The sequence below is a fragment of the Brassica oleracea genome, chromosome C2, assembly GCF_000695525.1.
Source record: "Brassica oleracea var. oleracea cultivar TO1000 chromosome C2, BOL, whole genome shotgun sequence".
NCBI lineage: Eukaryota > Viridiplantae > Streptophyta > Magnoliopsida > Brassicales > Brassicaceae > Brassica > Brassica oleracea.
The window spans coordinates 4797660-4811519 of NC_027749.1; the positions used below are offsets into that span (position 1 = coordinate 4797660).

The window sequence follows — 13860 nt, forward strand, 5'->3', positions numbered from 1 at the left end:
TATATATGTAAATCATATTAGGTAATTCCGTAGCTTTTATTTAAGGAAAGAATACACACTTCATATATTTTAGGTTAATATAATGTTCTCTAGTGTTATATAATTATGTGACACCATTAGATTAAACTATACTTTATATTAGATGCTCTATAATTCTTTGAAATGGAATTTAGAAGGCATTTAGAGTGCCACCTAGAATTTGGGGTTTTTTAAATTAATACAAAATTAAGGTTCTAATTTTTCAAATGCTTCTCAATTAATATATAGGGGATACCCCGATTTCAAAAAAATAAAATTTCTGAAATCTCCTTTTATTACTCCTCAAATGTAAACTCGAAAGTCAAATCCAATAAATAACCATAAATGTAATAAAAGAGATAAATCCCAAAATATCGATAAAATCATAAAACCGCAAGTCTTAAAATAAAAGAAATAGAACTCCCAAAGCACCAATCCGATAGCAATCACTCCTGCTCGTCAGTCTGACCTGAAAGGGGGAAGAAAGAGGGGTGAGTAACAGGGGAGTTATTCCGTGAGGTATGGGATGCTAAACCGCAAACCACAAACCACTGACTCAGTACATAGCACTACGACTATGTAGGCCTAGCTCTAGCATGAAACAAACACAGTGTCTAATACACTACATAAAACATCCAATGCGCTGATAGTACATGCTACTCTATGCACCCCGCATTTCCTCATAAGGATATATGTATATCTCCAGGCGTACAGTAGTCCATCTCTGCACTCCCACAATCTGCGCGTTGGCGACTGATACAAACGTCTTTGTACCCCCGCAATCTCACTGCTCGTCGGCGGCTTACACAAACGTCTTTGTGCACCCGCAATCACACTGCTCGGCGGCGGCTTACACAAACGTCTCTGTGCATCCGCAATCACACTGCTAGTCGACGGCTTACACAAACGTCTTTGTGCATCCGCAATCCACACAAACGGACTTATATATTTATATACATATATATAGCAGTTTTAACATCACTCAATTCATTCAACCGTCTAATCCTCTATTATCCTATTTCCGGTTTAACAATCAATAATAATAATAAACAAACAAGACTCTCAAACAGACTCAATTCACAGAGACGGATCATGTTTCGAAACTAGACTTTCCATGATAATAGTACTAAACTAGCTCAGGATTTAACGGAATAGCCCTCACCTTACCACAAGCTGAAATGAACAACGGAAGATGCGGTCAACTGAGGTCAACTGCAACACGAGAATCAACGACTTAAGCTCAACTTCTCTGGACATAAATTTCCTAAAATGGAAACTTTCCTAAAATAGAAACTTCCCTAATATAACTTATTTCCTAAATTAGAAACTTTCTTAAAATATTCCTATAACTAAAAATAAGGAGGCAACACACTTACTAGAAAAACCCACCGGAAGCTCGTCCAGAAATCTCGCCGGAAGCTCGTCAAGAAATCTCGCCGGAAGCTCACCCGGAAATCTCGCCGGAAAAATTCACTAGTGACTGGTCGTCGAATAATTCAACAACAACTCGTCACACGCAAAGAAATACTTTGACTTGATGAGAATAAAGAGAAAGGGTAGAGTTTATTATATATAAATGGAAAATGAGGTAGATTTTCTAAACTTTTAATGTGGGACAAAATAAAAAGATAGAATTGGGATTTAATTTTAATAAAACCACATAGGCTCCACCAAAACAAAATTTGGGTCGCTACATATATAGACTAGACCATTCTGTCATACATGTTCCATTGATTCACCTCTCCATATTTATACGCATCTATGTATACATACACATTTCATACATACATATATTAATTTTTCTTTTATAATCATGTTGACGGGATAAATAGTTAGTAATTAAAAAAAAAATATTATAACCACTGCAAATCTGAAAGCATATTAAACAAAAGTAATAGATTTGTCATATGTGTCTATTGGGCTTCCATGTTTTTCTTTTTGCTTGAATTGGGCTTTCATGTTTATAAATATGAATCAACTATTCACCTTTTAATCATCTCAAATTAAAGAATTAACTACTTGTAATAAAAAAAAGAAAAGTATAGGAAAACAAATTAAGTTTGTATGCTTTAGCTTTTATGCATATATACATCGGTCATAAGCCTCTTCAGTTTCGTCAAATTTAAAATATTGAGCTGGTTCGATAGACATATAAAATATTGAAATAGTGAGTTACAACTGAAATACAAGTATAAAATATTACTAGCTTAATATCTGCGCAATTGCGCGGAATGAATGTTATATATAAAAATATTTTTATCTATTATTATTTATTTGTATTCAGTTATGTATTATGTATATAATTAAATTAGACTAAACACATAAATCAAAACAATATGTTTATTTACGATATTTTTTTAGTAAATAAATCAAAACAATCATTTTATTTATTTTATATGGTATATAACTAAATTTAAATGAAATGGACATAGATATATAATATATTTTAACATAACTATTTATTATCGAGAATTCATACTTACGTGATAAACACAAAATTTCTAATGTAGAATTTTTTGAATGCAGATTTCAAAATTTAAATATTAAGGTTTCAATAAATTTTCAATACAAATTTAGAAAATATCATATTTAAGTATTTTTCTATGTTATATTGTTTAGTTTTAAACTATATTAATATATAATATGAATCTCTAGTAAATGAGACATCATATTCATACGATTTATGATCATTTGTATCTTGTTATTACAAAAAATAGTTAAATCATTGATCACAAAATTTTAGTGTGAGACATTTAACATTTTTAGTAATTTATAGTCGTTTTAAAAATTCAAAATATAACATATATCATTTTTTTATTATATTGTTAATGTGGTTGTTTAATATCTTTTAATAATATAAAATTAAACAAAAAATATCTGAGGTACAAAAATTATTATAAAATATTTGTATACTATTTATCAAATTAATAGTTAGTTTAATAAAAAGTATAATATAAGTTAAGATGCACCAACCTATTTCTCTAAAAATTCTAAATTTCATTTTCATGGTGACACGTGTATACAAAATAATGTTGTAATGTTTCTCAATTAATATATAAGAATACGTGTTGCAAACGCATCGTTGTATCTATTAGTGGTGGATAAAAAAGATTAGGTTTAACATGCTCTCGGGAAGTATATACTTTTTTTTAGAAAAAATAATAGAAAATTAGGAAGTATATGCTTACTTGTATACATTGTATCGTAATATCACCTGAAACCTCTATAAATTAATAATGTTGGGACTACACTAAAACTATATTTTTTTATTAATTTATATAGATATTAATTTATCGATATACTAATTGAACAAAAAACTCAATTTAGAACTATATAATTATATTATTTTATAGAAATTTTTAGTGTATATTAATTTATAAAGTATTAATTTAAAGTGATTATACTGTACATAGTTAGTGTATTAAACTATTCGTTTATACCTGCAAATAATAGCCTAAGATTTATAATTTGGAGATCTTTAAACGTACCTAGAATTAGAAAGGGTTAACCTCTCATAATTTATTATTTTAGCCATTTAGCACGTCCGATTTTTCTTTATAATAACTACCATTACACAAAATCTTATCAAAATTATTTATTTTTATTTTAGATTGAAATATTCTTATTTTCTCTAATTTATTTATTTAACTATGAAATCTGAAAACTTAACATAAAATTACTTATGTGATTCTTGATAAATACTCTCTGTGTTGCATAATAAATGTCATTTTATGTTCTTTATTTTGTTTCAACATAAGTATCATTCTATAATTTTAATATAATTTTGTACCTTAAATCTATTTTTTTTATCTTTTTGAATAACCAATAATTTTTTATTTAAATCATTCTTATTTAATTAATTATAAATTAAATAGGAATATACTAGTCAGTTGTATAAATTTTTAAATTTTCGTGAAAAATGTCAAAATGACACTTATTTAGAAACGGAATGAATATGTTTTAAGTATTTTTAGATATGTGTGTACAAATACTATTTCGAATATAATACTTGTAGTAAAATATTTACTGTCAATTTTGATCACCTTCTATTGATTAGTTAATTCAGGTCTCACGACTCAAAACTAATTAATTTGAAATCAATTTAAAGTGGAAAACGACTTATTTAATCTCCGGTTGAGTGGTAATTGCTCCCCCATTACAAGACAACTATACATGTATTTTCAATACGCCACACACACATATACTCACTAAACGTATTGCTGCAAAGACGTATACAACAAATGATATACATATTCATGTGTGGTTCGTGCATATACACTGATATATGGTAAACAAAGGATAATAATTTCCATTAGCTAATGCATGGGCCATAAGTATGTAACGGCCGACCGTGCACAGCTAATGGACCACCCACGTCCGCTCTCTCGGCCCATGGATCCATCCCGTTCCAGCGATCGGTCCATTAATTTTTCTAAAGGTTCGAAATCATTGTTTACTGACCCTGCAATCACCACCCGACATTTTTCTATGCTTTGGCCTCACTCGCACGCTATCGCAAATCACTTTCCGATAGGCCACTCATCATTTCACTACTCCAGCTCAAGCATGCTTAACTCTGGAGTTCTTTCATGATGTGTTCCGGAAAAGCTAAGTCAACTTTGGTGACATAGATAGCCAAATCAATTCTTTTAAGCATTTCCATATATCAAAATTCGGGATGTTACAATTCATCCCCTCTCAAAGAATGCAATGTTCTCGTTGCGCCCCACGACAGGTCTCAAGACGCCTCTCGGGTCAGAACCGAGATGGCTAACCAGCTCTGATACCACTTGTAACCCTCCGACCGCCCACAGCTAATGGACCACCCACGTCCGCTCTCTCGGCCCATGGATCCATCCCGTTCCAGCGATCGGTCCGTTAATTTTTCTAAAGGTTCGAAATCATTGTTTACTGACCCTGCAATCACCACCCGACATTTTTCCATGCTTTGGCCTCACTCGCACGCTATCGCAAATCACTTTCCGATAGACCACTCATCATTTCACTACTCCAGCTCAAGCATGCTTAACTCTGGAGTTCTTTCATGATGTGTTCCGGAAAAGCTAAGTCAACTTTGGTGACATAGATAGCCAAATCAATTCTTTTAAGCATTTCCATATATCAAAATTCGGGATGTTACAATTCATCCCCTCTCAAAGAATGCAATGTTCTCGTTGCGCCCCACGACAGGTCTCAAGACGCCTCTCGGGTCAGAACCGAGATGGCTAACCAGCTCTGATACCACTTGTAACGCTCCGACCGCCCACAGCTAATGGACCACACACGCCTGCTCTCTCAGCCCGTGGGCCCATCCCGTTCCAGCGATCGGTCCGTTAATTTTTCTAAAGGCTTGAAATCATTGTTTACTAGCCTTGCAATCACCATCCGACCTTTTTTCATGCTTTGGCCTCATTCGCACGCTATCGCGAATCACTTCTCGATAGGTCACACATCATTTTACTACTACAGTTCAAGCACGCTTAACTCTGGAGTTCTTTTATAATTTATTCTAAAAAAGGTAAGTCAACTTTGGTGATATAGATAGTCAAATCAATCTTGTTAAACCTTTCCATAAATCACAACTTTGGCATGTTACAAAGTAAGCGTCACATCCTGAATATTATTTCAAAACATGATACTTGTTCATGCGCGTTCTCCGAACTTCCCCTCTCCAGATAAATCGGTTTTATTTTTCTTAGGTTCAAACTCATTTTGTTGTAATCGAACAATGTTCAAATACTCAACTTATATATCAGTTTCAGCTAAGTAATTATTACAAAAAAAAAAATCCGTCTCCTTAGTCTGAATGTAACAATAGAGCGATCCATAATCAAACTATTGAAAAAGTGGAGACTGATGATCAGTTCAATTTTTGAAAGTAAGCCATACGATTCTCCTTTGAAAATAAACGTGCCATATGTCCTCGTTTTTATGGAAAGTTTTATATTATTGGGTTTGCTTTATTCTATTTGTTAAAATTCAAATGATTCCCCAATAATTCACTGAAAAATGAAACTTAACTTCACCGTGAAGCTTGAAAATTGCTTCTTTTCTTAGGGAGTTAAAAGTTAGTAATGGTGATGATTAAACTGATAATAGGGAAAAATGATTAGATTTTTTTTATCAGATACATTGATCATTAACTTAATGAAGATTACATTTTAATTCATTAACTTCTCTTTCATCTTGATAGTCCAAAATCATATCCCAAACCAGAATAAAATTTATAAATCCTAAGAACTTAATTGTTATTTTTAAATATTAAACCTAGATTTAAGTTTGTTTATATATATTAAATTCTTTTTTAATGTTTTGTAGTTTCATATATCTTAAATATGCCAAAATGTCACAAAGATCATTAAATTTTTCTACAAATATATTTACTTAGAAACACAATGTAAGTTGTTTAACTAGGTTGTGTTATTTTAATTGAATAACTTTTTTGATAAAAATGGGATAGATATAATGATGAGTCACCATTTGTTGTGTGCAAGTAATTGCCTATCTTTCGAGGGACACGACACGAGTGGGAGACAATTATTGGACGCCAGTCTGCACGTGGATTAACTAACTACACACCACAATGACAAATTAAACAAATCAGTCTGTTTAATTTATTTCTAAGATTTGGTATTGTTCCTTAAATTAGTAATTCTTGTCAAACTGATAAAAACATCTTTCTAAAATTGAAATATACGTTTCAGTAAGAAATACCAATTCACTATTGTAAGATTTTTGTTTTTATGCTTAATCAAATAAATAATCATCATTGTATCGCTGTTTATTACTATTTCCGAGATTAAACGATTTTGTTTTTTTGGAAACAGTTGTGAATTTACACATGTTAAAAATATAAAAATAATGAAATGGTATTTTACTCAAAAAATCACATTACACTGATTTAAATTTTCAGATATATGTACATATATATATTCTTTTGGTAAATGTTAAATATTATACCAATTTTTAAATTTGTGTCAGAAATTAGAAAAAAATTAGAAGTGAAATGCAAAAATTAAATTAATAAATAGAATGAAACAATAAAAGATTCAGACCAAAACCTATCAACCAACTAAGCAACCAGACATGCCCGAACCAGAAAAATCGGGGATAGTCGAAGTCGAGAACAATGCACCACAATACCGAGAAATAAGTGTTCTCAAACCTTGAAACAACTCCTTCTACAGCTTCTGATAACCCTACCTAAACCTGACACAGCCAAATAATCCAAGCACAAAAACACACCCAAAACACCTGACATAGATAGCTCCAATGGTATGAGAGAGAACTAACCTAGTGTTGATGTCGTTGTTTGAAAGGACAACCTGAAGACTGTCGTCCCAGTCCAACATGCTAGGACCAATTACATCCATTGAACCAAATTTTTGAAAAGGTAGATAGCAATATAACCGAAAGAAAAAATGTAGCATGTCTCAATGTTTCATTCAAAATATGGTTAGGTAACGACCTATTTCCACACCATAACTATCATATAGTAACAAATTCACACAAATTTTGGACCTCTTCATGATTGCACTCGATTCAACTATTTCAACCTATTTCCCTGCAAACCGGAAGATCAAAACCCGACTCCCCAGACGATTGCATAACTATCATAGAGTCATTACGCTCTCTTCTATCCTTCACTGTCAAAGTCAACATCAAGAGAATCCGTAGTACCCGGGTCAAATTAAGGAACTTCATTCCACTCCACAATAACATCGGTCCATGGATCATCCATGTTCGATTTGTGGAAAAAAGAGGAAACAGAGACCTACATAATCAACAACGAGAGAGAGAGAGAGAGAGAGAGAGAGAGAGAGAGAGAGAGAGAGAGAGAGAGAGAGAGAGAGAGAGAGAGAGAGAGAGAGTGAGCGCAGCAATGTCGTTCTTCACCCTTTGTCGTCGATCCTCTTTTCGGTAGAGAGAGACACAAATATTTAAACCGAAATTGGGTTTGTCATTGGGTTAATCCGGTTTACATATCTAATCGGGGCGTTATTGAGTCATTCTAGGTTTAATTGGGTTTGTCATTGGTTTAGTTTAAAAAAAATACTAAACATACTTTAAACCGAGATTTGTCGGTATTTGTTAGTCTTTCAAACTTTGTGTAGAAACGAGTTTCGATCTTTACGAATACATGAAAATAGGTTGAGATAGTTGAATCGTGTGCAATCGGGACGAGGTCCAAAGTTGGTGTGGATTTGTTACTATATGATAGTTATAGTGTGGAAATAGGTCGCTAATCCTATATGGTTTGACTATAGATTTTTATTTCTTACCAACAAGTCGTGATGGTGGGTCTCCTAAACGATCTATACAACGGCCCAACTACCATATATAGATACATAAGCTACAGAATATTGGACTTTAGTTTGACCCAATAATAAACCCACATATTTTAATATATAGGCCAGTTGTTCCTACGTTGGAACCTGAACTGCCTTTGTTTTGTTTTATAAAAATCAATCTCTTTCTATTCGTTTTTGAAATTTATAGGTAATACAGGGCCGTGCTTGACCACAAGCATGTGCTTGGGGCCAATATATTTATAAACAATTTAGGGGCCAATTTGACAAGAATCTTTGATAGTTCAATGGTTTAGTATGCTTATACATTGGTCAAGGTCATGTGTTCAAACACCATAATACTAGTTTTGGGGCCAAATTTTTTTTCCTTGCTTCTAACCTTAAAAAAGTCAAGCACGGCCCTGTAGGTATACATGTATTTTCGGTAGTAATCACTTTTTATACCTACCTATAAATTTCCTAAATACTACTGTAGTGAATTAGTTTGTGTTAAAAAATATAATATATTTTAGGTGTTATTACTGACATGTTATTATACTCACTTTTTATAAATATTAAAACATGGATCATAAAAAGGTGACTGAACTTACAAAACAGAAATAAAAACCACATAATATATATTTTTGCGAAATTGCTTGAAATAACATTTTTTTTTCAAAATATACTTAATCAAAAATATTTTAATATTTGAGTTAGTGGTTATTGTTTAGGAGGTGAGATTGAGTTTATAAACTTCTCTATATTTTATAAATTGTTCTTAAAGATTTATAAATAATTTAAGAAAGTTAATTTAGTCCTTTTATCACAAAATTTAAGATATTTATGAAACTAATTATCTTTTAAGAGTAAATTTAAAAAGTAATAGTATTAAATTTATGGTAAATTAAAATTTCTGAGGAATTTTCCTATTAAAACAACGTGTTGCTTTTAACACTTATGTAATTTCATGAATGTATAGCGAAAACCATAATGAGCCAACAATAAATGCACAAAAGTGACGTATTTGTTTGGTTGGAGTATGGCAGCCAAAAAAAAACTCTCTTAAAATGTGAACTTCGACTGCGATGCGAAAAGACTACCAAAAAAGTTTCCTCACCGTCACCGTCACCGTCACCGTCACCGTCACCGTCTTCGTCAAACTTACGCCAACAACATATTCACACCGTCATCGTCAAACTTACGCCAACAACATATTCATTGTTTTTAACATTTGCACCAAAAAAAAAACATATTCATTGTTTTTGACACAAAAACCACCATATTTCTTAAAGCAAATATAACAGCAATAAAATTATTCTTTTCAAATGTAACGCCATATTCAGTTTTGGATTTGGTAACTAAAATAATTTGTAGTACTCGTCTGTTTTGTGCTGGCTTCACATGTGTTTCCTTTTGGTGTTTGTATGCCTGAGGGTGTTGTCTATTTCTCTTCGTGCTTTCATGCATTTGTAACGTGTTGTCTCTTTCGGGGAGGTAAAAAGAGAATGAAAAATGGTATTTTCAGTATAGTATAATTCTTTTGTAGTAGTTGGCTTAACAAATGAAACATTCATTAATAGTTTAGACCGTTTTATTGTAAAAAGCGTGCATTTTAGTTGAACGCAAAACATAAATGTTACTCTTTCCATTTTTATTATACGACATTTAGTGGTTGGAAATACATTTTAATAAAATATTTAATTTTGTAATTTTCTAGACAAAAACATCATTATTTGTTTAAATAACCACATTTTGATTAATAGAAAATAATCTACAAAATATAAAAAGTTATATTTCATATTGCATAAAATTTAGTAAATTTTGCATTAAAAATCGAAGACGACGTGTAATTTGAAACAATTTTTTTTTCCAAAACACCATCTATTAAAAACAGAGGGAGAACTAGTATAGAATTTACTCGCATTCAATAGTTTTTGAAAAATCTAATATATTCAGAGATTAGGATTTTTTTTTCCATCTGAAATTTCCATTAATATCAAAAAGTTGAAGAACCGTTACATAGGAAAAAACAGATCATAAAAACTATCTAAAGTCAGGTTCCATCTCAAACAAAACCGAAAGCCACCTTGGTTGCCCCAGCGCAACATACGATTGAAACCTATTCTGATTCACAACATTCTGAGCTATTAGTTGCGCTCCCCTATTAGCTGCAGGAAGTTCAAACATTACCTTCCAATCCAAAAAATTCTCTAGCAGCATCATAATCTCTTTCACTTTAAAATTGAAGGAAGGCCAAGCTTTTGGTCTGTTTATTGCATTCACCAAAACACTTCCTTCAAACGCAAAGTGAACCTTGAAGATCCTATGACTGATCATACTTTCTAATGACCATAGGAAAGCCAAAAAGAAAGCCTCATCTTTTGATCCTACCAATCCAAAAGCACGATGACTATGCAAACACACCACCCCATTTGAATCACGGAGCACCCACGCAGCTCCCGCCAACTTATTTTTCTTCGACCAAGACATGCCTATATTGCATTTGAAAAAACGTCTTGGTGGCTTCTTCCATTTAACCTCTCTCTTCTGCTCTGAATCCACCCATACGTCCTTTCCTTCTGATCCCAATGATTGAGCCACAAACCAGAGCGAAGCTTCCTCCTCTGCTTTCTTCCAAATCTGGATGCTATCATAGAGAAACCCTTCAAACAACAAAGAGTTTCTATTCTTTCAAAGATACCACAGCGTCCAAGGAAAAACTCCAACAATTTCTACCACCTGTGAGCTATCTTGTAAAGTTGAAAACATGCGGTTCATATTCTCCAATAGAGAGCTGTCACTGAATCCCCATTTGTTTAACAGCATTTTTCTCAATGATTGATCATTATAGATACTGTACATGACAATAATACCTACTCTATCATAAATACTGAAAATTACTATGCGTCTAGTCTTTTATATTCTCCACAATAGCTCTGAACTGATTAACAAAAATTGATAGCTATGATTTGGTCAAATGATTATGGTTACTTTTCTTCGAGGAAATTAGACAAATAAAATAAATAGGTGTGGATTTCTAATTTTCACATTGGGAAGACAGCAATTTGGAAACGACATTGAAAAGTCAAGACTTGTTTATTTCTGACCGCATATCACTCCACGAGGCCGGGCTGCAACTCAACGTCTGGTTTCAGTTTGGACCAATAATAGTGTTTTCAAATTTACATCTTTAAAATTAAACAGGGCGAGGTATATATTTAGGATACTCCGTATATTGTGTGTTTGATAAAAAAAAAGATAATCAGTCACAATCAAATGTAAATACTTAAATGTTTCCATTTATTAATGAGCAGGCTCATTGATTGAACATAATGAAAACCTATACTATATGATGATCATTAGTAGGTAAGAATCATCAATGCTACGTATTCATTCATAATAGTAGTACTAATAACAGTAGTAATCATAAAAAAAAGGTTTCAGGAATACCATGTGAATAGAGGGCCGACGATATAATAGTCAATCATTACGACAGTACTAAGAATATAATAACAATAGACTACTAGTTAGATACGTATTCATATAGCATAAGAGTTTGAAATGGACTGTAACGTAAAAATTAATGTGTCAGTGTCACTGACGAAACTTAACTAAAAGCTGTAGACTAATGCGTATTCTTTCTTCTATATCATTTTTCCACCATGTCCCACCTTCTTCACAAGAGTGTGATCGGTAATAATAAAGTGGAAGAATTGCTGAAAAAATTTGAGAGTAAATAAAAGAAATAAGTGTCACATCCAGCGTAACCTTTTCCACTTTAGAAATGTTGAGGAATAAACACACATGTTACAAAAAAAAAGAAAAAAAAACACACTTGTTTTTACTCTTATTTGAACAGTAACCAGAGTAAAAGATTAATAAATTATAAAAGAAAATTTTCACCTGATTGGTGCAAGCAGTGTCGGCTCTCGAGGGGTGCTCAAGGAACACATGCACAGGGTCCTTCAATATTCTGAAATTTATTGTTTAAGAATTATGGTCCTAGTTTGTTAAACAGCACATAGATTAGGGTCCTAATTTGTAAATTTAATAAAAATATCCTTATAACTTTTGGGAAAAAAATATGTCTGCACAAGGCCCATAATGTATTTAAACCGGGCCTGGGTGCAAGAGCAGCTGAAACAAGAGTAAAATATGTTTCCACCTAAATTATATCGCTATTTGGTATATACAATCACATTTTTAGGTGCTGACTGGTGACTTTTTTTGGAACACGAGGAACGAATAAGAAATGAACGTATAGGAATAAAATTGCAGAAATAAAAAGGAATATTTGTTTCTTATCAAATTTAAAAAAAAATGATTTTGTTATATATTTCTCTACAAAAAAAGGAATGAAGAAGAACAAAAAGGAAAAACTATTCCTTGTTAATGGTGTTTTTTTTTGGAATGATAAGGAATTCAGTGTTCTCCTTTGTTCTTTGGTCACCATTCAAAGCCTTAATTTTTTTTCTTCTCTTATAATCCAAAAATTGAAAAGTTCCGGTCTGTAGTATTGTGAAGAGTATTGTTTAATCTATAATAATGATGCAATTCCTATGTTTCATAATGTAAGTAGTTTAAAAAAAATTCTTTTATTTTAAAATATAAATAATTTTCATATTTCAATGCTATTTTATATTTATTGAGTATTGTACAATTAATTATTTCATAGAAATTTTTATAATCAATTAAATTTATATATAAATGATACCACCTTTTCAAAGAACAATTTTTTTAATATTAGTGTTTTTACGTAGAACTAATTACATTTTGAAATAAAATGAGTATAAGATAGATATTGACTATTTTATGTGTAACCATAATGTTGTATTCGCCTTTCGATCAGACAATGTTTAAAAGTTTGTTACACATAGGCAAACTATGTACTATAATCTATATAATATATATCTATTATCTTAATGAATACATCATTTTGTTTAACCTTTGTTTACATTATCTTAATGAATACATCATTTTACATAAGTTTTTAAAAATTATGTAAAACCTTTGTTTACATTATTTCTTCATAGTCTTGTAGACTTGAATGAACTGAATGAGTTGAATCAAGCTCGGTTTCGATTGAATAAAAGAGTGTCGGAATGAGTTGAATCAAGCTCGGTTTCGATTGAATCAAAGAGGGTCGGAATGAGTTGGAATGAGGATTCGAGAGAGAGAGGCACAAGCTCGGTTTCGATAGAAAAATATCTTTCTTATTTTTGCCTTAGAATATTTTTTGAGGGAAAACCCCAAAAATAACTTTATCCCGCGTATTGGTTTTTCATAACACTTTTATTTTGGTTTTGCTACTAATAACTAACCGCGAAAACACTTAGCTAAAAAACACGATGGTCATACACAGTACAAGGAAAGATCTCTGTTCTAGATATGGTCAAGGATTTAATAGGGTCTGTTCAGTTGTAGGACTGCAGAGTAGGTACCTTCCTAACCACACGTTTTTTCATGCCCATAATTTTACTCAATGTTTTAATTTCGATATTCTTGTAGTGTATAGGTGTAACCTTGTCTACACATAAAAATGTAAATGTATGGG

At 31.8% G+C, this 13860-nt stretch overlaps 1 protein-coding gene across 2 annotated transcripts in view; it reads right to left on the bottom strand.

Annotated features, from left to right (window-relative positions):
• The window catches only part of LOC106323223 (disease resistance protein TAO1-like), a 93774-nt gene that overhangs the window by 48747 nt on the left and 31167 nt on the right, over positions 1-13860 (bottom strand). The gene's annotated exons all lie outside the window — the stretch shown is intronic.